This window comes from Erinaceus europaeus, chromosome 5 (genome assembly GCF_950295315.1).
Source record: "Erinaceus europaeus chromosome 5, mEriEur2.1, whole genome shotgun sequence".
NCBI lineage: Eukaryota > Metazoa > Chordata > Mammalia > Eulipotyphla > Erinaceidae > Erinaceus > Erinaceus europaeus.
The window spans coordinates 1,837,274-1,865,025 of NC_080166.1; the positions used below are offsets into that span (position 1 = coordinate 1,837,274).

Genomic DNA, 27,752 nt, shown 5'->3' on the forward strand with positions numbered 1-27,752 from the left:
GGGATGAGGCTTCACAAGTGGTACAGCGGTCCTGCAGGTGTCTCTCTCTGTCTCCTCTCTCTACCATTCTCCTTTCCTATCCATATCTCATGGTCACTGTTCAGCAAAGAAATAAAATATTTTTTTGAAAATAACGAGTGTGGCTTCCACTGTTCGTGAGATGGAAAGCCACGCACTCCTGTATAAGGTGGGGATTGTCTTAAAGCACAGCTTCCGTTATCTTTCGACAACTACATGTACTGGGCCCGTGGTGCACCCAGCCTTGGGTGGGATGCAGACACTAGGAAGTAGCATGGATAGGACAGTAAGCTGCTACCTTCTCTGGATGGTCTGAGGCGGGGAACCAGTCTGGTACTGATGGGCTTAGAGCCAGTATCTCAGCTTCTTGCAGGGCTCAGCGGAAGGCAGCTAGTCCCTGAGGGTGTCCCTGGGGGACAAGGCAGAGGGATGCCTGGGCATGGCGGGCACCCTGGCTGACTCTAGGAATGTCAGTGGGGTGTGCAGGTGCCAGGTGGCAGGTGAAAGTGTGCCTTCAAACACAGGGGTGTTTATATTCAGCACTGGATCTAAGCTGAGAACACAGATCCAGGCAGGACTATCCACCTCTGCCACTGGGACTGAAAACTACAGGCTATGGAGCAGTCACTCTGGCCTCTGCCACCCCCTCATGATTTTCACCACCAAAGAGGCCTCCAGACATCACTGGAGAAGGGGAGAGAGCTGGGAGGGAAGGCCTTGGCCCCTGGTTTTGTAATCCCTCTCCCTCCTCTCTCTTTCTGCCTTTCCTTCACGCTACACTGAGCTCTCCGGCTCAGACCGCCAGCTTCTGAGTTAATAATCTCATTACCACTAATCCTGTTTATGGCCATTTTCTGGGCAGGACAGTCTTGTCAGGGGCAAGGCTTCTTCCTTGCCACCCACTGTTCCTTGCTGCCCCATTGTTCCTGGGACTGTGGCCTGGCCTCTCGCAAGCCTTCACTGATAGGCCTTATCCTGTTTACAGGAGTCTGCAGAAAGGCCTCCTCAAAAGCTCCCATCCTTTCCTCTAAGAAACGACTCCCTTTGATCTGTGCAGGCTAAACCCTGTTTATCAGAACGGGCTTCCTCTGCCTAATGATGGGGACATCCTGTCCAGAAAGTGCCCCAAAATAACAATTTCTGGATTTCAGAAGATTTGCAGATTTCTTTCTTTTCAGTAAACTTTTTTTTTTCCTTGTGGGGCGTCTCACTGTGACCTTGCCTTGTGGTTGGCTTTGGGTTTTGAAACCCAAGGGAGCCTGTAGCTGGATGGTTTCTGCAGGTTTCTGCCTGCCAAGCAGGAGGAAAGGCCAACGTAATGACAACAGAAACATCTGGAAGCAGGGCAACGTGCATGAAGAGCCAGCCAGGTGAGGCCCCTAGTGTGCTGCCAACTGAAAACACCAAGCTGCCTAAGAAGGCGAAAAAGAGGCCATGGGTCATAGTCATCTGGGTGGAAGCTAGTTCAGTTATGAGCGTCAATGGTAAGTAGACTGGTCTACTTTTCTTGCTCTGTTTATTAGTGATTTAGTAATACTTGACAAGATTGTAAGATCACAGGGGTACAATCCCACACAGTTCCCACCACCAGAGCTCCCTGTCCCATCCCCTCCTTTGGAAGCTTCCCTGTTCCTTATCCCTCTGGAAGTCTGGACTCAAATTCTTTATGGGGAGCATAAGGCCTGGCTTCTATAACTGCTTCTCCACTGGACATGGGTGTTGGCAGGTGGATCCACACCCCCTAGCCTGTTTCTATTTACTTATTATTGAATAGAGACAGAGAGAAATTGAGAAGGGAGATGGAGGTAGAGAAGGAGAGAGACAGAGACACACCTAGAGCCTTGCTTCACCACTCAAGAAGCTTTTTACCTGTAGGCGGGGGCCAGAGGCTTGAACCCAGGTCCTTGTGCACTGTAGTGTGTGCACTTAACCAGGCGCATCACCACCTGCCACCCCTCTGTCTCTATTATGAAGAGAAAAAAAACACAGTCACTGGGAATAGTGCACTCATTTTGCAGACACCAAGCCCCAGTGACAACTTTAGTGGCAAAGAAAGAAAGAGAGAGTGTCGTATGCTTTACATTGGGTTGTTCTAGATCTCCCCCGCCAAGAGAATTGGATCAGCCCAGTTAGTTTGCGGGCCCGCTTGGCCCCGCCCCGGGGAACCCCGAGAGAGGGTGGCAGAGTTCCAGAGTTGCAGAGTTGGAGAGTTGCAGAGTGAGAGAGAGTGCTTGCGCCGCCGCAAAGAGACAGCAGAGTTCTGTTTGGTGATCAGTTTGGTTTAGTTTTTGAATCGTTGTTCCTGAATAAAGAAATACAGCTTCCCTGCCCAGCCGTATGTCTCTGGTCGTCTCTGTTACCGGCCCGTGAAGCTAGCCTGGCCAGCTAGAGCCGCCGAGAATTTTAACAACAAGAGAGAGAGAAAGAAGTAGAAGACCCTAGTACCCCCACCCCCTCAAAAGAATTGAAAGCAGACAAACATGCCGCCCCTGGTGCTGTGGCTGTGGGAGTGGGTTGGGTGTTCACAGCCAGGCTCAGGGGGCACTGGCCCCGCAGGAATTGCCCAGTCGCACCCTGAGGAGTCTCCCTTGGGGCGGAGAACGAGCAGCTGTTGGGCCCCCTGCCCTGCCTCGCCATGCCCTGAGGCCGGCTGCTCGGGTTCCCTGGGTGGCAGGTGGCTCCCTCGGGCTTTCTCGGATACCCGGGTGGACTGGCCCCTCTGCGCCTTTCCCCCTGGCCTCCGAAGCACCTTATGTACCCCCACCCGGGTGGGTGGGCTCACGGCGCTGGCCCCGACGCCAAAGCTTCTCACCCACTAGCGGCTTCTTGAGCCGCAGCCCGAGACACGGCTCGGCTTTCCCAGAGCTTCATCTTCCACATTCCAGTCGCCGCCGCCGGGCTGCATTTTCCTTCTCCTCTTCCCCTCGGGCCCCGGACGCCACGGTGTGCAGGCACAGCCTCCCTCTGAGGTCTCCGGGCGCGCCTCCACCAGGCTGCCAGTCCTGCGCTGCTGTCTCCCAGGTGCCGCGGGCTCTGGATCCCGGGGAGGAGGAGTGGCACCACGGACAGCTGACTGCAGATGCAGGCCATCAGTGCTCTGCTGTCTCTTTCCTCTTCCCTCCCTCCCTCCCTTCCTTCTTCCTTCCATCTTTCCTTCCACACTTCTTCCCTCTCTCCCTTCCTTTTCCTTCCTTCCTTCCTTCATTCCTCCTTCCTTCTTTCTTTCCTCCCTTCCTCCCTTCCTTTGACTCTCTTTTACACTCTCACCACCATTTTCTTCCTGGTTTTTCCAGTCTCTTGGGGCTCTATCCTTAGCTCTGTACTAATAGAAAAGCAGCATTTTTTTTCTATTAGTGATTTAATATTGATTTAAGAATTACACAGTAACAGGAGTACAGCCCCACACTGTTCCTGCCACCAGAGATCTGCGTCTCTGTCCCTCCACTGGAAGCTACAGCGGTTCTCCCAAGGCTGCAGATACGGGTCAGCTATTATTTCTAGGATTATTTGTCTGTATATGCCTTTTTTTTTTTTTAAGGTTCCCACCTTCTCTTCCTTTCCAAGTCACACCTACACCTGTTACTCCATCCAAATGTCCCTCTCTTTGTCCTCTTCTCTCTCTGGGGCCTGATGGAGTTGGAGTTCAGAGCCCTCTGGGCATCTTCCCCTGACACTTCTCCCCCTCTGGGAGTCTGGACCCAAATTCTTTATGGGGAGCAGAAGGTGGGAGTTGTGGCTTCTGTCATCGCTTCTGAAGTTGTTTCTCTGTCTTTCCCTGGTGGGGTAGGGCATGGAAACAGCACTTCTCATATGCTTTATGGCGATTCTCTCTATCTCTCTCTCTCTCTCTCTGTCTATTCAGTGTTATCACTGGGGCTCAGTGCCTACACTACAAATCCACTGCTCCTGATTGCCATTTTTTCCATTGTATTGTTGAATAGCCACAGAGAGAAAGTGAGAGAAAGATAAGCACCCATAGACCTGCTTTACCGCTTGTGAAGCAACCTCCCTGCAAGTGGGGAGCTGGGGGTTTGAACTGGGATCCTTACACCGGTCCTCGTGGTTCATACTGTGTGTGCTTAACCCACTGCACTATCACCGAACCCCTCCCCATGGTGACTCCTTCTCAACAGACTTTTCCTTTAGTCCCCAATGTCTGTGGCCACGTGGGTCCCTGCTGGGAGTTCGCTGACAGTCATGGATGGGATCCTAGTGGAGCTGCAGTCTGGTCTGTGCTCTGCAGAATGACAGCGGCAGAGAGGCAAGTGTGGACCAAATCCCAGCAGGCACTCTGCTCACATGATACCAAGGGTACCTGAAGGACAATACACAGTTCTGCCCTTAAATAAAAAAGACTGATTTATCTATTAACAGGAGATAGAGATAGAGAGAGAGAGAGAAATAGAGAGAGAGAGAGAGAGCGCCAGGGTACCTCTCTGGTACAAGCAATGCAGGGGACTGAGCTCAGACCCTCAGGCTTTTAAATCCAATCTCTAGGCACTGAGCCTTCCCCTGGCATCTTGTCTTGGTTTATAATGGGACAGCAGTTTGCACAGGTGTCTGGTACACTGCTCTGGACTCTCGGATGAAATGAGTTCACGCACTTCGCTGTTTTCTCCTTTCTAAGTGGAAACTAAGCCTTTCAGAGGACGGGTGATATTTTATGGGGAAATGGTAGTCCACAGATGTTTCCGTGCAAGAGAATTTTCTGTGAACAGACAAGAGCAGAAAGTGCAGAGAACCCCCACATACCCCTTACAGAATCCCAGCTCCAATCCAGCCCCAGCCCCAGCCCCAGCCCCAGCCCCAGCTGCCCCAGCTGCCCCAGCCCCAGCCCCAGCCCCAGCCCCAGCCCCCAGCCCCAGCCCCAGCCCCCAGCCCCAGCCCCAGCTGCCCCAGCTGCCCCAGCTGCCCCAGCTGCCCCAGCCCCAGCCCCAGCCCCCAGCCCCAGCCCCCAGCCCCAGCCCCAGCTGCCCCAGCTGCCCCAGCTGCCCCAGCTGCCCCAGCTGCCCCAGCTGCCCCAGCTGCCCCAGCCCCAGCCCCAGCCCCCAGCCCCAGCCCCAGCCCCAGCCCCAGCCCCAGCCCCAGCCCCCAGCCCCAGCCCCAGCTGCCCCAGCTGCCCCAGCTGCCCCAGCCCCAGCCCCAGCCCCAGCCCCAGCCCCCAGCCCCAGCTCCAGCCCCAGCCCCAGCCCCAGCCCCAGCCCCAGCCCCAGCCCCCAGCCCCAGCTCCAGCTGCCCCATTCTGTGGGCTTTGTGGCCGTGCTGTGCACCGGTGTGACTGAGGCAAAGCCAACGCCTTGCAGTGAGCGGAGTCCAGAGCTGACACTGCCGTCCGTTCTGCCCTGCACTATGCTGGTTTTCACAGATGGACAATGGCACGTATTTTATTTTTATTTTTGTTATTATTAGAGAGACACAAAGAAATTGAGAGGGGAGAGATGATACAGAGAGAGAGAGAGAGAGAGAGAGAGAGAGAGAGAGAGAGACACCTGCAGCACTGCTTCACCCCTTGTGAATATTTTCCCCTGCAGGAGAGGACCAGGGACTTGAACCCAGGTCCTTGTACACTGTAGTGTGTGTATGTGACTTCATAGTTTTGTAGAAAGTACTTTTTTTCCCTCTTGAATAAGTGAATGCACTGGCCAAAACTAGAGGACTATCACTCTGTCATAAACATGTGACATCATGCTCACAAGTCCGGAGCTCAAGTACAGAACCATTTCATGGGCCACAGCCTAAATCACTGATTATTGGAATGAAAGAATATGATAAACATATCTGACGTTCTCAACTCCTTGGTTCAGGGTTTGTTTTTAATTGTCATTAGGGTAATTGCTGGGGCTGGGTGACAGCACTATGAAGCCACCTCTCTGGTGGCCCTTTTTTTCCCCCCCGTTCTGTTTTGTTTGATAGCACAGTGAGAAGATGAGAGAGGAAGGGAGAAGGAAGGAAAGGCAGACACCTGGGAAGCATCCCCCGATTCACCTTGGTCCTTGCACATGGTGAGGTGTGCGCTCAACCCGCTGGCGTTTAAGGGTCTCTCCGCGCCGCGTTCCCTGTCACCCGTTCTGACAGGACCGTAAACTGGCCCTACGTCTGCCTGATGCTTGAAGCCCCCCTGTCCCCCTGAGTGTCCCTGACTAATGAGAGAAGCGCCGGAACTCGGCCTGACCCAGCCCCGCCGAGGTCACCTTGGCTCCCTCGGAGTCTGTCCTTGCTCTCCTCCCCCGTGGAGCATCAAGGCCACGTGGGAAACGAATCGTGTTCATTTAGGAACCTTGCCGTGCTCCTCAGCTGTCTTTCTCGTGTCCCTCTGCTTTCTGCTCACGACTCAGCGCTCCTAGGAAGCAGAGCAGAATTATGTGACACGCGTATCTGTGGGCAGCCACTCCTGGCCATCCTTAGTGGTGAGCTTGTGTTCGTCTCGTGTCCCATTTCAGCCACCATGGCGTCCCACTGGAGGTAGGAGAGAGAAGGAAGAAAGGAGCAGGGACAAGGGGAGAGATGAAGGGGTTCGGTGCAGGCAGGGCTCACGCGAAGTAGGCAACCACCACGAAGGTGACTCTCAGAGGACTCGGTGCCCTCGGGAGGGAGCTCAGCTTTCCCTGTGAGGCGTTGCTGGGTTCTTCACAGACGCGCCACTGTCCTAGACTCAAGTAGTCCTTGGGTCATGGGTCAGGAGTAGCCTGGGGGTGACTAGGAAAATTGGAAAAGAACTTTGTCACACAAAATATTTCACACAGTCCCACCCACACCACTCCCTTCCCTGATGGACGACGCTGTGCCCAACACATCAGCTTTGCTCAGGACAAGACCAAAACAATATTTTAAGAGCCAACAAGACCTAGGTCAGAGTGAGTCACTGGCACTGACTAATAGTGGCTGCACTGACCACAAACGTTTGCGGATAGTCTATATGGTGTCCTTGAAATGATGGCACAAAACTGTTTATTTCCAGTGCTTTGAACAGAAATAAACACGGTGGTTAAGCCCCGTTGGACATTCCACACCACGGTTGAGAAGCTCAAGTATTAGGCATGAGCTCCCAAGCCCAGTGTTTTCCGCCTGCCTGCCCATGAGAGTGGTCAGCGAATTGTGTGTTATATAAGCAGTGGGACTCTTTCTGCGTAAAAATAGCGTGATCTGTGCAAGGGTCACGTCCCGGTTCTGGAAGTGTAGCGTGCACATAACTACCACTCTGGCTTCCGAGCTGAAGGCTCTGATAGTGGCAGCTAACGTACCGGGGGCTCCAAAGTTAAGTACTTGATTCTTTACTTGCGAGGATCTGAGTCCATGGCCCTCAGCCAAGTGTCCAGATGGCTGTCCTTTCTCTCTTTCACCTTGCCTTCACCGACCCCCACATGGACTGGGAAGAACTTATTGTAAAGGTTCAGTGTGACTGGTGGGGAGCCTTCCACCCTCCACGGGCTTTCTTCAGAGAGCTCTTGGCAGCGCTGCAGGGACCCATTCGGCTTCTTTCACCCTTGCCCACCACTGTCTCTCTCTGCTGGACTGTAAGTTCCAGAAAGGCAGCACTTGTAACTTTTACGCAGAGGCAGATGTGCTCAGAGCATGGCAGAGAGGAAGTCATTAATAACAGTCTTTCCGGTGAGGCGAGTTCGTAGCCGATAAGAGTCAGATCCCTGGCTTTGGGTCTGCATCCTTGGACAGAGAGCTCTCTTGTCTAGGCCCCTGTTTCCTTTTGTGTATAGAAGAAGTGTGTTGATTTCCAATGGATCGAACAGCGGTGAGCTAACACAGGAAAGGAACTTGGAACAGAGGAGTCAATAAATGTCACTGACCTTTGGCGACGATGAGGAGGGTGATCGATGTCTGATAAACACTTGACAAGTGGCAGTCCTCATTCTAATCTTTTATCACCACTCTTTCGAAATAAGGCCCCAGGCGCGAGCCCCTGGTCCTCACCTGCAGATGGAAAGCCTTGTGAGTGGAGAAGCAGGCCTGCAGGCGTCTCTCTGTCTCTCTCCTGCTTTATCTCCCCCTACCTTCTCACTTTCTTGCTGTCCCTATCCCATAGATAAAGATAATAAAAAACGAAAAGCTTAAAAATACACATCAGCTACATGAGTTTCTGATACATTTATGATGAGTATAGTAGGTGTCTCAATACACACGATCACCAAAACACTACCTGTGTGTGTCTTGCCAGGTGCAGACACAGAGGGAGGGTGTCCAAGGAGACACCAATGTGATGTTCTCCATGGCAGATGGATCTTCAGAACCCAAGGAAATGTCACCAAATGTTTTCCCATCTCCCTACACTCACCTCCCTCTTATCTCCCGATACAATAGGCTCGGTTCTTCCTTCCTTCTTTCCTTATTTCATTCCCTCTTTCCTTGTTTCAGAGCACTGATCAGCTCCGGCTTATGGTGGTGCAGAGACTGAACTTGGGACTGGAGCCTCGGGCTCAGTGAGAGTCTCTTTGCAGAACCATGATCCCCCCGCCAGTCTGACGGACTTCTATTTGGCCAGCCTTGTCTGAATGCCCCTAGTTTGTAATTCAGCCTCTCCTGCAGAATCTGTCTTTGTCAGCTACGATTAAAGAATGTCTTTTGACAACTGATGTTCTTTTGAAAATAGTGTGTTGACTAGCTGAGTGATAGAATCTTCTATGCAGGGCAGGAAGAAGGAAACAAGGGAAGACATGAAGCTAGCATAAATCCTACCAGTCTCGTCATGGCGGCTAAGTTCCTTGATGAATTCTATCTCTGATTTAGGTGGGAAAATTGAAATGTGATCTTGGGATTATGAAACTTGACTGAGACAAACTGATGAAGAACCTAATGTGTATCGGGAGTAGGCTGTCCATACTCTGAAAAGTAGACGTGGGCCCACTGACCTGCAAACGGACCTGGGAGATTTAGCTCAGGACATTCCTTCCTTCAGGGACCCCTCAAGGTGACGGGACCACTTCCTGTCTGCACAGACCACCCTTACCTCTGAACCCCTTCTCTAATTTGTGAGCAACATGGTCATTAGGTCATTATCCTGTGACTCAGTCCCAGCACCCCACAGTGTTCTTTCGTGTAACAAAGCTGCCAGTCTTAGCCTTGCCTCCCTCCACTTCCCAAATGTTCTAAACTTAACAACAACTTGAGATTCTAATTTCATGACAGTTTAGGAAGGTGTTTTTTGTCCAAATGATTTGTCATTTAATTTCATTCATCTGAAATTATCATGAAAACTAATTTTTTGGCATGTTCTTCATTTATTTTTGTATAGAGAGAGAAAAGTTGAGACAGAAAAAGTAGAGAGGGAAGGGGGAGGAAGAGAGAGAGAGAGAGAGCTGCAACCCTGCTACAGCAATTGTGAAGCTTCCCCCCTGCAGGTGGGGACCAGGGCCTTGAACTCAGGTCCTTGTGCATTGTAACATGTGCGCTTTACTGGATGACACACTGCCCAGCACACTAAGCTAAATGGTTTTTAATAAACAAAATTACTTTGACCTATTTTCTCTCTTCTTTTTCTTTCCTTATCCCTTTCTCTCTCTCTCTTTCTTTTTTTTACAGTTAAGGAGCACCCACTTTATTATTCACAGTTCTTGGATATATAACACTGTACGTGACCATCTCTGTCAAAACATGTTCTGACAACATTAATAGTTAACTTGCAAAACTAATTGTGAGTGAGGGGTAATTATCCCACTTTTACAAGGCTATGTGAGATAATGATCACAGAGCTCTAGATCTACCAGGAGTCCTAAGAAGCAGATGTACTATTTGCTCCATTTCCGCTGTGTAGAACAAACTGAAAAAGTCGCAAACTACAGACAGATGGTTGAGCTAAAGGCTGAATAACTGATTTGGAAACTAAGGTGAAAAGTTGAGACCACTTAGACCACAGCACAAAGCTTCTGAGAACAGATCTAGTAACAAGAAAAAGGTCTGGGACAAATTTTCAAGTTCAGGTCTTAATAAACCTATAAACGGGGCCCGGTGGTGGTGCACCTGATTGAGCTCACATGTTACAGGGCACAAGGACCCAGGTTCAAGCCCCTGGTCCCCACCTGCAGGGGGAAAGCTTCACGAGTGGTGAAGCAGGGCTGCAGGTGTCTCTCTGTCTCTCTCCCTCTCTATCATCCTCTTCTCTCTCAGTTTCTGATTGTCTTTATCCAATAAGTAAATAAAGATAATAATTTTTTTAAATAAACCTATAAACTTATTAGAAGGCGTTCCTTTTCTTAGAAATGTATGTTTTTATTATCTCTATTTATTGGATAGAGACTGTCAGAAATCAAGAGGGAAGGGGAGATAGAGAGGGAAAGAGACAGAGAGACACCTGTCTTCACCACTTGTGCAGTGACCCTCCTGCAGGTGGGAGGACCGGGGCTCAAATCAGGATCCTTACGCTGGTCTTTGCACTTCGCACCATGTGCACTTATCCCGCTGTGCTACTGCCTGGCCCCCTGGGCAAAGTCTTTTAAAGCCATGGAGAGTGACAGCAGTCTCAGATCACAGGGCACACAGTGTTCTGACCATTAACATCATCCCCCCCCCAAGTCTTCTTAGTTCCTCCTCTCTGTCCTCCTTGTAGAAGGCACCTCCTGACCAGAAAGAACATCATGCCACTGCCCCTGGCACCTGGGTCCTGCCCCCACCACCTGGATAGCACAGGCAGTCTCGATGTCCAGGCTGAGGCCTTGTTTCCTCTATGCTTCTCCACCCCACCTATGCCCATTTGGGTCAGGGCCCCTGTTACATGTTCCTCCTCCTCCTCCTCTCCACTGCTGCTACCAGGATGTCTCTCTTCCCCCCAGGGGAGACATGGATGCTGAGCAAGTGAAGAGAGTGAGGGTAGTGGTGGAGAATATCTATTCTGTTCACTCTCAGAATCTAGCCCAGTGGTGGCTTCTGCTTCTCCTGACTTGATTTATTGAAGGGCTCATAGTCAGGAGATTGCTGTCAACTCCTAGACCTGAAGGGAGAAGATGTGCCAATAACATTTGGTGCTACTCCTGGTGCAGGGTAGATGCCTCAGTCAGTGGCAGCTCGGCTTCTGGAGAGTGTCTAAGAGAAACAGTGGATCTCTCGCTAACCCCTTCGGTGGGAGTCTCTCAAACAGAGGCTGTCAAAGGGAGACATGCAAGTTTTCTTTCTTGTCATTTTTTAAAATTCTAAATTCTCTTTGAAGAGTTTTGGAGCGAGAGGAGTTGAAATTGTGAGCCAGTCTTGACGCTGGAACCAGGACAGAACATCACTCTGATGTGATGAATCTAGGACAATCGTAAGTTCGGGCTGGTTTCAGGTGTGGCTGAGCTCCAGCTGCAAATGTTCATGACCCAGCCCAGCCAGATGTGCCCAGTTTGGAGGTGTATTTTATTAAAGTAAAAAGAGAGAGAGAAAGCAGAAATATATTCTATGCCTATAGAAAGCTACATGCTAGCACTTGAACAGCAACAACAGCAGATAGAGTATGAAAAACTCAATTTGCAAGAGGTAATCACTGAAACCACATGAAAACCACACACTTGAGCCTTAAGTCTGATGAGTGAAGATGAGCTCCATACCCAGAGCTGAAGGTTTTAGGTGCTTATTTTTTAAATATTTGTATTAGTGATCTACTAATGATGAACAAGACTGTAAAATCACAGGGGTACAAGTCCACACAGTCCCCACCACCAAAGTTCCACACCCCATCCCCTCCATTGGAAGCTTCCCAATTCTTTATCCCCCGGGAGTGTGGACCCAGGATTATTATGGGGAGCAGAAGGTGGGAGTTCTGGCTTCTGTAATCGCTTCTTCACTGGACATGGGTGTTGACAGGTGGATCCATACTCCCACAAAGCTGGAATTTTAAGATGGGACTTTTTAAAGATGAATTCAGTTTTCTAATATTTGTTTATTTGATAGGACAGATAAATTGAGAGAATAATGGGGAGAGAGAGAGAGAGAGAGAGGGAGAGAGACCTGCAGCACAGCTTGACCTCTTACAAAATTCCCTCTTTCAGGTGAAGACAGGGGACTTGACTCAAGGCCCTTGTGCTTAGTGACCTGTGCACTCAGGTGGGGACAGCGGCCCCGCCCCTTAGGTTGGATTTCTTTACAATGTGACTAGATTATGGAAAACCTGGCGTGAGAGGATAATCCCTTTTCTTATTAAAAGATTACAACTACATGTGAAACTGAACTTCATCTGATGAAACTCAGGCCTGGTGAGGGCAGATATCATCACTCCTAGTGTCGTTGGTTCTAATCAATGATTCCTTTCTAATTAACTCTAGTTGTTCTTAGGGGAACCTCCATGGTGTGAAGGAATGAAATCCCAGTGTTGGTATATCAGATGTCTATTTTACTCTTGCTCAAAAATAAAGAATAGAAAATTGGCCAGGGGGGGTGGCGGTGCAAGTGGGGGTGCACCTGGTTGAGTGCGCATGTTACAGGGCACAAGGACCTGAGTTCAAGCCACTGGCCTTCGCCTGCAGGGGGAAAGCTTTGCAAGTGGTGGAACAGGGCTGCAGGTGTCTCTCAGTCTCTTTACCTTTCTAGCCCCACCCTTTTCTCTTGATTTCTGATGGTCTCTACCCAATAAATAAATACAATTTAAGAAAGAAAAAAGAAAATTGGACAGGGGAGGTTCCCTCTGCTGTACTGGGCATGCATGAAGCCCTGAGTTCATGCCCTTGTGTCAGATTTTTGAAGATTAAAGAATATGAAGACATTTAGAAAAGAAGAGGAACATATAATCAGCTTCTACCTCTTGGGAGTCTGGCTCTTCTGCTACCAGTCATCAGAGACCGACTTTACGTCGCCAGCCCTCGTTGAGTTCCTACCAGTGCGTTTGTTGTAGCATTTAGGGATGAGCAAGTGTCAGGACCCAAGAACAGTGCTTCAAAGAGTGTGGGGTTTTGTAGGCAACTGGAGTTAGGTGTTTGCTGGCTTTGTTTGGTCCTCGTGGCTCCATGAAAGACCCAAGTATCATGCTTAGTATTTCAAGTTTCAAGATGGTAAATTTGATGTCAGACTTATCACAGCAGCTTTGATAGCTGAAGAGTTTGTCTCTGCCTTCTGTTTTTAATAAAAGATTTTACCAGACCTGATGGGCAAACACCTACTTATGTCTAATTGCCCAGAAGCCAGCATGTGGCTGTGATGTGTTTAATATGGAGTGAAAGACAGATACAGACACTAGACAGACAGCTGGCAGTGGGGTTGTACTTGGCCTGTCTTTGTACCATCTTGGTTGCTGATGGACATCAGGGAGGGGGACTAGCTGACATGTGTCACTAAATAAGTAAATATTGAAGGGGGGAGTCTGGCGGTGGCACACTGAGTTAAGTGCACATATTACAAAGTGTAAGGACCCACGTAAGGTCACAGTTTGAGCCCCCAGCTCCCAGCCAGCAAAGGGGTTGCTTCACAAATGGTGAAGCAGGTCTGTAGGTGTCTGTCTTTCTCTGTTCTTCTTTATCTCCCCCCTCTCAATTTCTCTCTGTCCTGTTCAATAAAGTGGTAAAAAAAGATAGCCTCCAGAAGCAGTGGATTTGTAATACAGGCACTGAACCCCAGGGATAACTCTGTAGGTAATAAATATATGTATATGAAGGCATTTGGGGAAGCTTCTGAATCATAATAGTTCATCTAGAAAGGGAATTATCCAATATTATTTTACTAGTTAACCTATGCTTCAAGAAACTGATGCTACGGGGGCCAGGTGGTGGTTCATCTGGTTCAGCACACACATTACAGCACACAAGGACCAGAGTTCATTCCCCTGGTCTCCACCTGCAGGGGGAAAGCTTCATGAGTGGTGAAGCAAGGCTGCTTCTGTCTCTTTCTCTATCTCCCTGGCCTTCTCAATTTCTCTCTGTCTCTATGCAATAAATAATAAATAAATTCAATAAATATTTTTGAAGGAAATTGGTATAATGTTTAATGGCTCTGCAAAAAGTCTTTCCTGCCTGAGACTCTCAAGTCCCAGGTTCAGTCCCCAGCACCACCATAAACCAGAGCTAAACAGTGCTCTGTTCTGTCTCTGTACTCTGTATCTTTCTCTGTCTCTCTCTCTCTCTTTTTTTTTTTTAGTTGATGGGACAGAGAGAGGAATTAGGAGGGGAGTTGATAAGAAGAGAAACAGAGACACACCTGAAGACCTGCTTCATCCCTCATAAAGCTTTCCCCCTGCAGGTGGGAATTGGGGGCTCAAACCATCCTTGCACATGGTAACCTGTAAGCTTAACCAGGCATGCCACCATGCAGCCTTCATCTCTCTGTATCTGTCTCATTAAAATAAATAAGTATAATATTAAAAAGTGAGTCCGTGTATATACAGAATAGACGTATGATAAAAAAAAATGATGTTATTTACAATAAGCCATTCTGAGCTGAGTTAGATACTTCCCTGCAAGGGAGATGAAAAGCAGAGAAAGCATTGACAAGGGAGACTCTGTGACTCTGTGTTTCTTTACTTGAGAAAGCCCTGGACCCTCCGGACATCCCTCCTCACACACAGACCTTTGCCAAGTCAGGGGGGAATCTGAACATTCTCAGACCATCCCATTGGCTGAGGCCTCCACGGCGGTCCTTTGACCGTAATGGGAAGCACATGGCAGTCCCTGAGCGCTGGGAGCCCTTTGGTGCTCCTATGATGTTTTTCAAGCAAGGGCTATGATAGAGTGACCTCCACACATGACCCTGGCAGAAGTCAGTAGCCTTGCTTATTCTGGCCATGTTCCTGCTACAACCCAGGGTTCTGGGAAGATTTACTTTAATTACAACCTCTCCTGCTCCTCGTCCTCTGCCTCTTTCACTCAGGATCTCTTACAAAACATGTGTTAGAGTTACCAAGGCTGAAGCTTTCATTCTGGAGTTAGTTAAATGGATGCAATTTGCACTTGGCTTCTATTCCATTAGAAATCTCTGGTCAAGTTAGCTTGCTGCACTGTTGTTTCTAAGGCACACATAATTCAGCCCTCTGTTTCTTTGGTTCTTATGTCTCACTGCAACTTTCTTTTGTGTGACAAAGATAATCAGCTGATTTCAAGTATCTTCCTAAACTTTCTTTAGCCACAGAATACACTAAAATGAATATTTCCTTTCTGGCATCTTCTGATAAGTATGCTAATGAATTCCCTAGAGAACTATTGTTTTTTTTCCCAAGTTTTTAAATGGATTGTGTATATCAAAGTTAAACTTTACACTAATTAATGTAAAACACATTGTTGAATGCTAGAATGAATCATAAAATTGTGAGCATATATTAGCACACTAGTTCCCAACTGTGCTTCATCACTTACCACAAAGTATGTGAGCTCACTGCAACAGACTTGAGTTGAGTAACTTCTGTAAGAGTTAAGATGTTCTTTTCTGAGAAGAGAAATCAGATACCACAGCACCTGATCCCCAGAGATTCTCATTCTATTAAGAGACAACATATACATACACAAATAAATACAATATGATGTGATGAAACACAGTGACAAAAATACATGTAAGGATAGGATTAAACTCTCTTTAGAGATAAAGAAGAGAGGACTTTGGGGAAAGTCTTGTTTTAACTGGAAGAAGACTGAGGAAATGGATGGAGGTCCTCTGAGCAGGAAAAAAGGAGACAGGTGTGCAGGAAAGTGAGGTGAGGACAGACAAAAAGCTGAACTGAATGAGATCAGTGCTGGTGAGGAGATTCAAAGATATGGGTTGATAGACTTAGAAGGTAAATTAAACAGCTTGGCAATCTGATTTAGTATTTTCCCTAAAGACCACTAAAGGTGAAACTTACTGAGGGTTCCATAAGCAGATTTTGGTTGATGTCTTATCATTTATCATTGTCAAAAGGTATAATGGGTGGAAACACCAGAGCTGGGAGAAACACTATGTAGACGAAGTCTGTTTTCATGTGAATATCACATGCACACAAATGCCCAAGATGACAGGTGCAGTCTTTTCAAGGCATTGGTGTTGGGTCTTCAGTAACGAACCAAGGGGAGTATAAGAAAATGGGTTGTGGGAGTCGGGCTGTAGCACAGCGGGTTAAGCGCAGGTGGTGGTTAAGCTCAAGGACCGGCGTCAGGATCCCGGTTCGAGCCCCGGGCTCCCTACCTGCAGGCAGGTCCCTTCACAGGCGGTGAAGCAGGTCTGCAGGTGTCTGTCTTTCTCTCCCCCTCTGTCTTCCCCTCCTCTCTCCATTTCTCTCTTTCCTATCCAACAACAACGACATCAATAATAACTACAACAAAACAACAAGGGCAACAAAAGGGAATGAATAAATAAATTAAAAAAAGACAATGGGTTGTATAATTTTGGTATGTAGGGGGGTCGGGCAGTGGCACACCGGGTTAAGTGCACATAGTACAAAGTAAAAGGACCCACGTAAGGTCCCAGCTTGAGCCCCCAGCTCCCCAACTGTAGGGGGGTCACCTCAGAAGTGATGAAGCAGGTCTGCAGGTGTCTCTCTGTCTCTCTCCCACTCTATCTTCCTCGCCTCTTTCAATTTCTCTGTCTTATCCTAAAAAATGGAAAAAAAAAAAAAAAAAAGGCCACCAGGAACAGTGGATTCGTAGTGCAGGCATCAAGCCCCAGTAATAAGCCTGGAGGCAATAATAGTAATTTTGATATGTGAGAACAGACCAAACTGACCTTCTCAGTTGTTGTTAGGTGTCGTTCTGCTAGCAGGCATGAAGGGACCACTTGCTATTCATCACGGCAGAAATGTCTCCCCAAACTTGTCTAACTAATGACTATGCGTTCATCATGTTTCAGAGTGATCTGATGCCTGGAACCAGGGACAGAGAAATCAAGAATTTCTGGTCTTTTCCCAGCAGACATAGGCAAATGTAAACAGACACACTAGTACAGAGTCACAAACACCTTACTAAAGTGGATGAAGAGTCCGGAGGTAAAGCAGAGAAGTGAGGTGGCTCTGGTGTCAAAGCTCATCAAGAGAAGGAGCATTTCCATGCCTGGGCAAGAAAGGGGGACAGTGGTGGGATTTCACATCTTGAAATTCACAGATGACTAGGCTATTAATGTTGCTTTCAATCTTTTAAAACGTATTTACTGGACTTGTTCATTATGAGCAAGGAAGGAGAGAGGGAGAGAGAAAGGATAAGAGCTATAGTTAGTTCTAGCACGAGGTGGTGAAAGGATTTGAACCTGTGGCCTCTGGGGATTCAGGCACACAAGTTGATGCTCTAACAGTCTAAGCTAGCTCCCTAGCCCTATATGTTGCTCCTCACCCACTTGCCCCATCTCCCCACTTAAGGTCTGTCCTAGCCATGTGACTTATTTGAATTAATAAATGATGAGTGGAAGTAGTTTTGCCTCTTCTGAGTAAAGCGATGAAGATCTCCCATCCAGGGCCAACATCACTCTTTTCTCTCTGCCACATGAAAAAAAAATCATTTCCTGTTAAGGACTGATCATTTAGTGTGGGTCCCAGAGTAAGCGTGGCTCTTGGAATTTGAAGACAAGTGTCAAATAACATGTAACGTCCGTCAGCATGAAAGAAACGTCTGTCACAGAGATCACTGAGACCTGGAGAGGGTTGAGCTGTAGCAGGAAAACTTAGGAAACCAGCTACCAAGTGAGCAGTTAGCCTGACATCATGGGACAGTGCAGAGACTTGGAGGAGTGAAGAGAAGTTCAGGGTGGTTGGGAGCAAGAGCTCAAAGCTTAACTCTTTTTCAGCCACCAGGTTCCAGATGCTACTGTGATGCCAACCAGACTTCCCTGGGCAGACGACCCCGCCAATGTGTCCTGGAGCCCCACTTCCCCAGAGCCCTGCCCCACTAGGGAAAGAGAGAGACAGGCTGGGAGTATGGATCCACCTGCCAACACCCATGTTCAGCGGGGAAGCCATTACAGAAGCCAGACCTTCCACCTTCTGCATCCCACAGTGACCGTGGGTCCATGATCCCAGAGGGATAAAGAATAGGAAAGCTGTCAGGGGAGGGGATGGGATACGGAGATCTGGTGGTGGGAATTATGTGGAGTTATACCCCTCTTATCCTATGGTTTTGTCAGTGTTTCCTTTTGATAGATAAAATTTTGTTTTTAAGTTTAGAACCTCCCAAGTGAGAACTGAATCTCGAAAGGAAGATTGGGGACATCTTTCTTGAAGGATGTTAACTATCCTGGATTTTATATACACCATGGAATACTACTCAGCTATTAAGAATAATGAGCCTACCTTCTCTGACCCATCTTAGATGGAGCTAGAAGGAATTATGTTAAGTGAGCTAAGTCAGAAAGACCAAGACGAGTATGGGATGATCCCCCTCAGCAACAGAAGTTGAGAAAGAAGAACAGAGAGGGAAACACAAAGCAGAAGTTGACTGAGTTTGGAGTAGGGCACCAAAGTGAAAAATTCTGGGGGTAGGAGGAGGGTAGATTTTCAGCTTCACTATGTGGGGTGGGGTGGGGGGGAGGGACACAGACCTTTAATGACAGGAATGGTGTTAATAGACACTCCTATTAACTTATAGTCATAAAAAACTCTCCTGAATTTTTAAAAGCATTTTTACTGGGGAGGGGGGTTCACGGTGCACAGTGCCGTGACACAGGGTGTCACCTCTCTCACCTCCCATCTCATGAATCTTCTCTGAAGAACACTCTGACCCACCACCTGGGTCCTTGTCTAGCACCACGCACCACAACCCCAAGGGGCTCTGCCCTCCTCCCTCCCCCTCTTCCCCACATTCCTTTGCTTTTGTGCAATTCACCCCACTCAATCCAAGTGTCACTTGTGTTCATTCTCTGCCCTTGTTTCTTAAGCTTCACCTACAAATGAGATGATCTGCTATCTGCTCTTCTCTTTTTGTCTTATCTCACTTAACATGAGGTCTTCAAGTTTCATCCAAGATAAGGCGAAAGAGACTCTTTACCATTTTAATCAACTGAGTAGTATTCCATTGTGAGTATGTACCACAATTTCCTTGTCCACTCATCTCATCTTTGGACATCTGAGCTGCTTCCGAGTTTGGGTTGTTACAAATTGTGCTACTGTGAACATATGTGTACATAGATCTCTTTAAATATGAGTGTTTTTGTTTCCATTTCAATAAATTTCCAGGAGAGAAATTGCTGGATCAAAGGGCAGGTCCGTTTCTAGTGTTCTGAGATATTTCCAGAAGGTTTCCATAATGGTTGGGCCATTTTCTAACACCAGCAGAGCACAAGTGTCTCTTTTTCCTCGCATCCTCTCCAACATTTGTTGTTTCTGTCCTTTCTGGTATATGACATTCTCATGAGTATAAAGTCACACGTCATTTCTGTATTTATTTGCGTCTCTCTGATAATCGGTGACAGTGAGCATCTTGTCATATGCCTGTTGGCCTCTGGATCTCTTCCTCAGTGAAAGATTGGCCCATATCTTTGTCCCATTTTTAATGGTGTTGGAAAAGCTGACATTTTTCTCATTGCAAAAAAGTTAGTAAAGGTGTGGTCTGGGAGGTGGCGTGGTGATAAGGCTTTGGACTCTCAAGCATGAGGTCCTGAGTTTGATTCCCAACAGCACATGTGCTGGAATGATGTCTGGTTCTTTCTCTCTCCTCCTTTCTCATAAATAAAATAAAAAATCTTTAAAAAAGTTAGTAGAGGCTAAGGGGTCATGGGATAAAATTTGGGTTTTGAGGAAATAATTGTACTAAGAGTGGGAAGAGACTCATTCCTGGAAAGTTGGCTGAAGGGGTATACTAGTAGCTAATATTTGTTAGTTTTTTAAATCTGCCAGATATTTATCTATGCATATTTTCAAAGTAAACTCTGAGATAATTCCAGTCAGTAGGTATTGTCAAGATTCTTTTGAACTGATACTGAAGCAGAGAGAGGTTAAACATCTTGACTAAGTTACTTCATGAGAAGCAGTAGAGACAGAATTCCAACCGAGACCTTTTTTTTTTTTTCTTTTTTACTCCAGGCTTATTGAGCACTGCAAGTCCACTGCTCCTGTTGGCCGTTATTTCCCCCTATTTTACTGGATAGAGACAGAGAGAAGTTGAGAGAGGAGGGAGAGGTAGAGAGGGAGAGAGACAGAGACACACCTGCAGCCCTGCTTCACCCCGCGTGAATCTTTCCCATGCAGGTGAGGAGCCTGGGGCTTCAACCTGGGTCCTTGCGTGGGTCTTTGCGCTTAGTACTACATGGGCTTAACCGGCTGCACCGCTGTCTGGCCCCTCTGCAGCCATTTTTCTCACCGGATGGAGTGTGTAAGTGTCTGCTTGCAGCTACAGGCCTAGCGGTAAACTTACAATAGTCACTCTGTTGGGGATGGTCGATGTTGACACCTGGCTACGATTTTCCACCTCCTTGTGGTAGATATGGGCGTAGCTCTCTCCCCCCAGCTCAGGTCCTTACTACCACCAAACTCCAGGACCCCAAACTTCCTCTCCCTGTCCCCCAGCTACACCCAGCTCTCTCCCTGCCCTCCTTCCCCAGAGTGCTTTGCTTTGATGCAATACACAGTTCTACCCAGCCATGTTTTACTCTGTGTCTCCATTCCTCTCCTTGTTTCTTAAGTTTCGCCTGGCTTAGTGAGGCCACCTGGAATTCATCCTGCACCTGGCTTAGCTCACTTAACGGGATTCCTTCAGTCTTCATCCAAGATGAGGCAAAGGAGAGGGAGACGAAACACAGAAAATTGGTGTCTGCAGTCACGGTTCCCACAGGATGGGAGGCTTCTGTGCCTGTTTAGAGCTCCAGGCCTGCTTATGAGCGTGTAAAATGGCATGTCCCCATCAGCGCATATGGGGAAGACCGGGGTTTGCATTGCTCGACTTACAGGAACTTCCTAGTTCCAAGCACGGTAATGAGAACGATTTATAAGGAAAATCTTTTCTGGTACATTTCCATTCCTGGGACCACTAGTGTATTAGATTCATTTCTTACGTGGTTTCCAGGAACACTATTAAATGTCAACAGCCCTTAACCAGTTAGAACAATATTAAAATATTTGCAGGGAACCCCCAGGGCTTTCTTAGATTTAGGAGAATACCAAAACTTGTTTCATCTATGGCAAGTCTGAAACTACACAGAACTAATCACACAGCCTTCTGCACAAAGTCAGTCTACAGGCACAGTGTGCAGAAGGAAAAGAAAATTTCTTATCTGACAAACAAGGCTGGGGTAGAGATCCACCTGCCAATGCCAGTGCCAGAACTTCCACCTTCTGCACCCCAAAAATAATTTTTTACTATTTTTTTTTAGAGATTTAATAATGATCAACAAGATTGTAGAATAAGAGGGGTACAATTCCACACACTTCCCACCACCAGTTCCACATCCCCTCTTCTCCACTGTTCTCTATCCCTCTGGGAGTCTGGACCCAAGATCTCCCCCAAAAGTGGTTTTTTGTTTGTTTGTTTGTTTGTCCATGCTCCCAGCAGGGGAGAAGTGATAGGAGGAAGAGGATAAAAAGGCTCTGAACTCCAGCTCCATCAGGACCAGAGAGGGAAGAGGATGTAGTAACAGGTGTAGGTGTGGCCTGGAAAGGAAGAGGCCCTTACCAAAAGCAGGGCCATCTATATAAATATAGTCAGATGGTTGGAGAAATAATAGTCAACCTATATCTGTAACCTTGGAGGACTACTGGGGCTTCCAATAGGGTCTCAGGTATTTGTGTCCTGCGATCTAAGACAGAACTTTGTACCTGACCCCAGCCTCAGTATTGCAGAAAAGAGGTTCGTAGAATTAGTCCTTAGGGTCCGTTAGTAATACCTGAGGGTTAATAACTGAAAAGCTTATATGAAACAGGCCTTGAAGAATGGCGTCAATAGATTTGTCTAGAGTTTGTGCTGTCCTGTCTACAGCTCAGACCTTCACCTACTCACTGTGATGTAACAAGTTTTGCAGTCAAGAGCTCTACCCCTGAGCTATGCCCCCCCATGTAACAATTTTTGAGCTAGGGAATTTATAAATGAAGTTGTTTCTCCATTGATCTATTTGTTTCACCTAAAGAAAGCTCTCTTTGCCTACCTTCCTCCTTTTTTTCCTGTTTTGTTTGGATATCCATTCTGTTAGTGTGATGACTTGATTCCGAGTGTCTATCGAACGCCAATAATCAGGGACTCCACAAACGACCCACACGTTTGCATCGTGCCACCATGCGCCAACGCACAACGGACACGGTTCTGAGACAACTTGCAGTTCTGTCAAGATCTAGATATTTGGATATTTTACAAGAGACTTGGGAAATTTCAAAAATGAGATATATATCTACATGTAGCTTTTAAAAACTCAGGACACGACAGTAGCTTCTGTGAATGATGATGTCAGCTGGAGCACAGTCAGTAAAGCTTATTTCGGCCGACTCTAAACTCCATCTTGCTGAGGACAGCTAGGATGCCGGGATGCCAACATCTGACCGTGCGTACAGAGGTGTTCAGCTCACCAGCTCGCGTGGCTGTGCAAATCAAGTGATTTCTGCTTTGTCTCACTTTACATCTCCTCAGCAAGACCGAGACAGCAACAAGTGTACTTATTGTCTTCCCGTCAGTGGAGAAGACACAGAACTATTAAGGAAGCTCCCAGCATCCACTGGCCGCCATGAAACTGATATACGCCGGCCATCCCATCTAATGTTCAGGAGGAGTCCAGGGGGCATGGAAGGGGTGTCTGTCCTGGGCCCCTTCCTGTGGGCAACTCACAGGAAAACTTGGAAATCAGAAGAGGAGCGAGGAAAACAAATGATTTGGCTGAGGCTCATGGCCAGATGTCCAACAAGCAAATCCTAAGAGTCTCCTCAGCCGATATCCCTAAATTCCTTGAGCTATTCCTGAGATTCTTAAGACCTCAAGTATCTGCTTATGTCATCGGTGTTGGTTCGAATTACGGATTCCAAAGACAGCTGGACAAATGCTTTTCAGACAACAGCGTTCTGGCTTAGTCAGTTATGTGACCTAGGGAAGCACGCCGTGTCCATTGCTATTCCCAGCTCCAACATTTAGTTTTCAGGAGTTACTAGTTTCCACCAGTGGGTACTCTGGCTCCGTCTGAATTCTGCCCCTTCCCCCAGATGGACACACAGGTCAATGTGGGGTGGACATGCTTGGGGTACGTTCCACAATCCCTTCCCCCTACAGGCGATGAACCAGTGAGTGCAGTCAGCCGAGCCCCTGTGGACACTGCTGTGGTGGCTGCCAGCGCAACTGTGCAGTGCCACGTGAGGGGTGCGATGAAAGCAGTGGTCGGGCCTCTCTCCCTCCCGCCCTCCCTCCTTCATCATCTGCCTTCGCTGGCTTTAACCAGTTCCAGCTGTTTGCTTACTGAGAGGTATCCAGTTTCGAAGTCTCACTTTACAGTCAGAAAGCAAGAAGGTGAAGGCGAGCTTGGCAAAGCCTTTCACGGAAAGATGGACCTGCCGGGACATGGGGTTTCTTGGAAAAGGCACAGAGGAAGGAAAGATGCCTACTCTGTGCACATGTTGCGGGTTTTGACAGAAAGGAGCTGGGAGTATGGGGACATGGGTCGTCTTGTTCTAGAGGACCTGCTTGGGTTTCTGGGGAGGGTGAGGATGAGGGTGCTGCTGATAGCTGGAGAGGAAAGAGAGTGGGGGCAGAGGGCGGATAGCAGAGAATCGATGAAGAATCCAGGCCAGGGCCAGGTGATGGCGGACCAGCTGAGCTCACACGTGGCCATGAGCAAGGACCTGGGCTCGAGCCCCGACTCCCCACTACTGGGGAGAGGCTTCGGGAAGGCTGCAGATGTCTATCTCCCCCGGGCCTGTATTTCCCGTTCGCCTCTCAGTTTCTCTCCATCCTGTACAATGTAAAACATCAAAAAGAAAAAAAGAAATGACCCCCGGGAGCTAACACCAAGCCCCAGTGATAACCCCAGTGGCGATAAAAATAGAATTAATGATGGTGATGATGATGATGGACTCTAGAGCCAGGAAGATAGGTCGTCTGCACTAGAACAGTCAGGTAAACTAGGAGGAGGTGGATGTAGACAGTGAGACCAAGCGTGACCAGAGATGGAGGTGGGAAAGAAGTTAGTATCCAAGGTGCTAGGTCACCAAAGCAGTGCTGTCCACTGGGGTTAAGCGGTAGACCCCAGGATGAAGATGCCAAAGTGAGGAATAGCGCAGAAGGAGGTGGGGGACATCTGGTTACCATAGTGACAAAGAAAAGAGTGAGGAGCGGACAGTTAACACCCAGTTAAGCGCTCACATTACAGGGCACAAGGACCCAGGTTCAAGCCTCCGGTCCCCATCTGCAGGGGGAAAGCTTCACGAGTGGTGAAGCAGGTCTGCAGGTGTCTCTCTGTCTCTCTTTCTCTCTATAGCCCCTCCTCTTGGTTTCTTTCTGTCTCTAGCCAATAGTGAATGAATCAAAATGTTGGAAATAAAGGAAATAAAAGAGTAAGGAAAATGGAGGTGACAGCCACTGACTGACTCCCATGCGCGCGTCAGACGCTGGATGGGGCTGTGGGTGTGATTTCTCCGTTTCCCGAATCACGGAGCAGACTCTGTGCTGGCCGCTGCTACAGACACATGGCGTCAGGCAGTGAAGGAAACGACACCCCTGCTTCTGCAGATCTTACATTTCCTTCCCAGAGGGCAGACATGTAATGAATAAAATAAATGTGCTTTGAACTGAGTTAGAAAGGACTAAGTCATCTGGAGAAATGTAAATCATGAATGAGAAATATTGAATGTGAAGGATTGAAAATGCTTTAATTAAGTGAGGAGACTGGGGCAAGCTGACATTTGGGTAAATTCTCCACGGAGGTGAGATGGAGCCACACAGAGGGGAGCACGGCAGGCTGAAGAAACAGCAAGGTCGAGTCATGGGGTTTCCCGTGTGCTTGGTGGATTCAAAAAATATTCCCTCCTGACCTCCCTGGGCAGACGCCCTCACCCATGTGTCCTGGAGCCTCCCCTCCCCAGAGCCCTGCCCCACTAGGGACAGACAGACACAGGCTGGGGGTGTGGATCCACATGCCAATGTTCATGTCGAGTGGAGAAGCAATGACAGAAGCCAGAACTCCCACCTTCTGCTCCCCATAAAGAATTTGGGTCCCTGCTCCCAGAGGGATAAAGAACAGGGAAGCTTCCAGTGGAGGGGAGGGGACACGGAGCTCTGGTGGTGGGAACTGTGTAGAATTGTACCCTTGTTATCTTATAAACTTGCTAATCATTATTAAATTACTAATCAAAAAAAGGAAAAAGTGGGCAAATGTATATAAATATAGACAGATAGTTATAGAAATAACAGTCAATCCCGGTTTGAGCCCTGGCTCCCCACCTGCAGGGGAGTCGCTTCCCAGGCGGTGAAGCAGGTCTGTAGGTGCCTGTCTTTCTCTCCCCCCTCTGTCTTCCCCTCCTCTCTCCATTTCTCTCTGTCCTATCCAACAATGGCAACAACAATAATAACTACAACAATGTAACAACAAGGGCAACAAAAGGGAATAAGTAAATATTTTTTTAAAAAAGAAAGAAATAACAGTCAACCCATATCTGTGATGTTGGGAGAACTGCTGCAGTTTCCAGTGGAGGGCATGGGGCACAGAGCTCTGGTCAGATATTTTTGCTTCTGAGAGACACGTGCCTTGTCATGAACTCAGACTCAAACCTTGACACATTTGGTAAATTCCTGAGCTATGGTGTCTGACCTTCCACTCTCTCTCTCTCTCTCTGAATAAACACAGGAACCCAGGAGCAGTGAAATCATTGTTAGACAAATAAAACGAAAGCAAACATGCATTGTAGCTTGTTAGAGGCTGAACAGTGTCACTGCTCCCGGAATGTTCTCACGGACTCAGCTGTCCTGCATTGCCTTGGTTGTCATCGTACGGAGACAGGGAGGAGGAGGAGCCTCAGTAGTGCTTGTCCCTGGCATCTGCAGCGGCGAGGACTCAACCTGGGACTCCAGGGAAGTAAGTCCTGTACTCTACTATTGAGCTATCTCCCTGGCCTATGAGGCTTTCTTTTCTTTTCTTTTTTTGATTAGTGATTTAATAATGATCAACAAAATTGTGGGATAATTCCAAGCTATTCTCACCACCAGAGCTCCCTGTCCCCTCCCCTCCACTGGAAGCTTCCCTGGTCTTTATCCCTCTGGGAGTCTGGACCCAAATTCTCTATGGGGAGCAGAAGGTGGGAGTTCTGGCTTCTGTCATTGCTTCTCTGCTGGACATGGGTGCTGGCAGGTGGACCCACACCCCCAGCCTATGTCTGTCTGTCCCTAGTAGGGCAGGGCTCTGGGGAGGGGAGGCTCCAGGACACATGGTGAGGGCGTCTGCCCGGGGAGGTCAGGATGGCGTCATGGCAGCATCTGCAGCCTGGTGACACTCTGTCCTTGTCAGCACCCTTTTGCCAATTCATAGATGAGCTGTTTCACGGCGGCTCCTCTTTGTCCCTTCCTTTATAGTTTTCTGTCTACTGGCCTGGAAGTCCTGCTCTCACTTGGAATTCCCAGGTTTAAGGCAGTTTGTGTGTGTGGAGAGCGGGCCAGGTTGTCCTCCAGCCGCCTTCTTGACTCTGCTCCATGGCTTCCTTTTACCTCACACTGAACATTCCACAGGTGCCCAGTATCTGCACTGATGCTGCGTTACTGTCTCATCAAATGTGAAATCTAGAGAACTGGAGTCCATGACCCTGAAGAAAACAGGACAAACCACAGAGACAGACTGTCTCTAAGAGCTTGTGAGAACCACGGCGATGCCCATGGGACGGTGGCGACACGCCTCTGGATGGTGGGTGCAAAGCTAGACCCTGAACTCTACAACCTAGTGAGACACCTGCAGCCCGGCAGGTGTCACAAAATGAAATACGTAAATACAGCCCAGCAGTCCTCCCAAACCAGAAAATGCCGTTGTGCTCATCGGGACGCTATGGGGAGGCATCTAAATGCCACCTCTTTTGGTCCTGGCTTTGTGGACCTCCACCAGTGGCAGGAGGAGACCGGTACACAGCGTCTGTCTGGGAGCCAGGCGCCGGTGCTCCTGTCTACCAAGCACAGAACCCCAGACTTGAGCCCCAGTCTCTACCTGCAGGGGGGAAGCTTTCTCAGTGGTGAAACTGATCTGCAGGTGTCCACCTTATCCTCTCCATCTCTAGTCTCTATCCCTTCCTCACTACCCCCTCCATTTCTCTCTGTCCTACCAGATAAAACAGAAAGGGAAAAGAAAAAGGTCGATTCGTGGTGCAGACATTAAGCTACAGTGATGACCCTGCTGGAAAAATATAATTAAAACAGCTCGTTGGCTGTGTATAATGGTCTCACCGACTTTGTGATTAACAAGTTTTAAACTTTGACTGATGGAGTTCAATTCTTGGCTCGAAACCATCTTCTGAAGTTCTTGAACTTGGACTACCTGGCAGAGAAGCAGATGTGGGCTAGTGGAGATCACTAGGGTTTATCCATGGTAAAGAGTTCTCAGTGTTTACTCAGAGCTTGGCTTAGCAGAGACTCCACAAACACCTTCTGAGTGAATAAGTGGGTACATAGCAGGTGACTAGCTGTGGTGACCACTTGTCCTCATGGGAAAATGCAATTATTACATCAGTAAGACTTCACCCAGTCTAAAAAAGATGTCTGTTGTTAAAAATTCGGCGGTTCTAGCTGGGTGGGCTAGCTTCACGGGCGGGTAACAGAGACGCGGAGACAACGGCTGGGCAGGGAAGCTGTATTTTCTTTATTCAGGAACAACGATTCATAAACTAAACCAAACTAATCACCAAACAGAACTCTGCTGTCTCTTTGCGGCGGCGCAAGCACTCTCTTTCACTCTGCAACTCTCCAACTCTGGAACTCTGGAACTCTGACCCTCTCTCGCGGTTC

The 27,752-nt window shown here is 48.1% G+C and overlaps 1 long non-coding RNA gene across 1 annotated transcript; it reads left to right on the forward strand.

The window, feature by feature from the left end:
• Positions 1-818: 818 nt before the first annotated feature.
• Positions 819-27,752, forward strand: LOC132538567 (uncharacterized). The gene is made up of 3 exons (XR_009549904.1): positions 819-1,388; positions 25,618-25,845; positions 26,493-27,752. It is a non-coding gene; the product is annotated as an uncharacterized LOC132538567 (long non-coding RNA).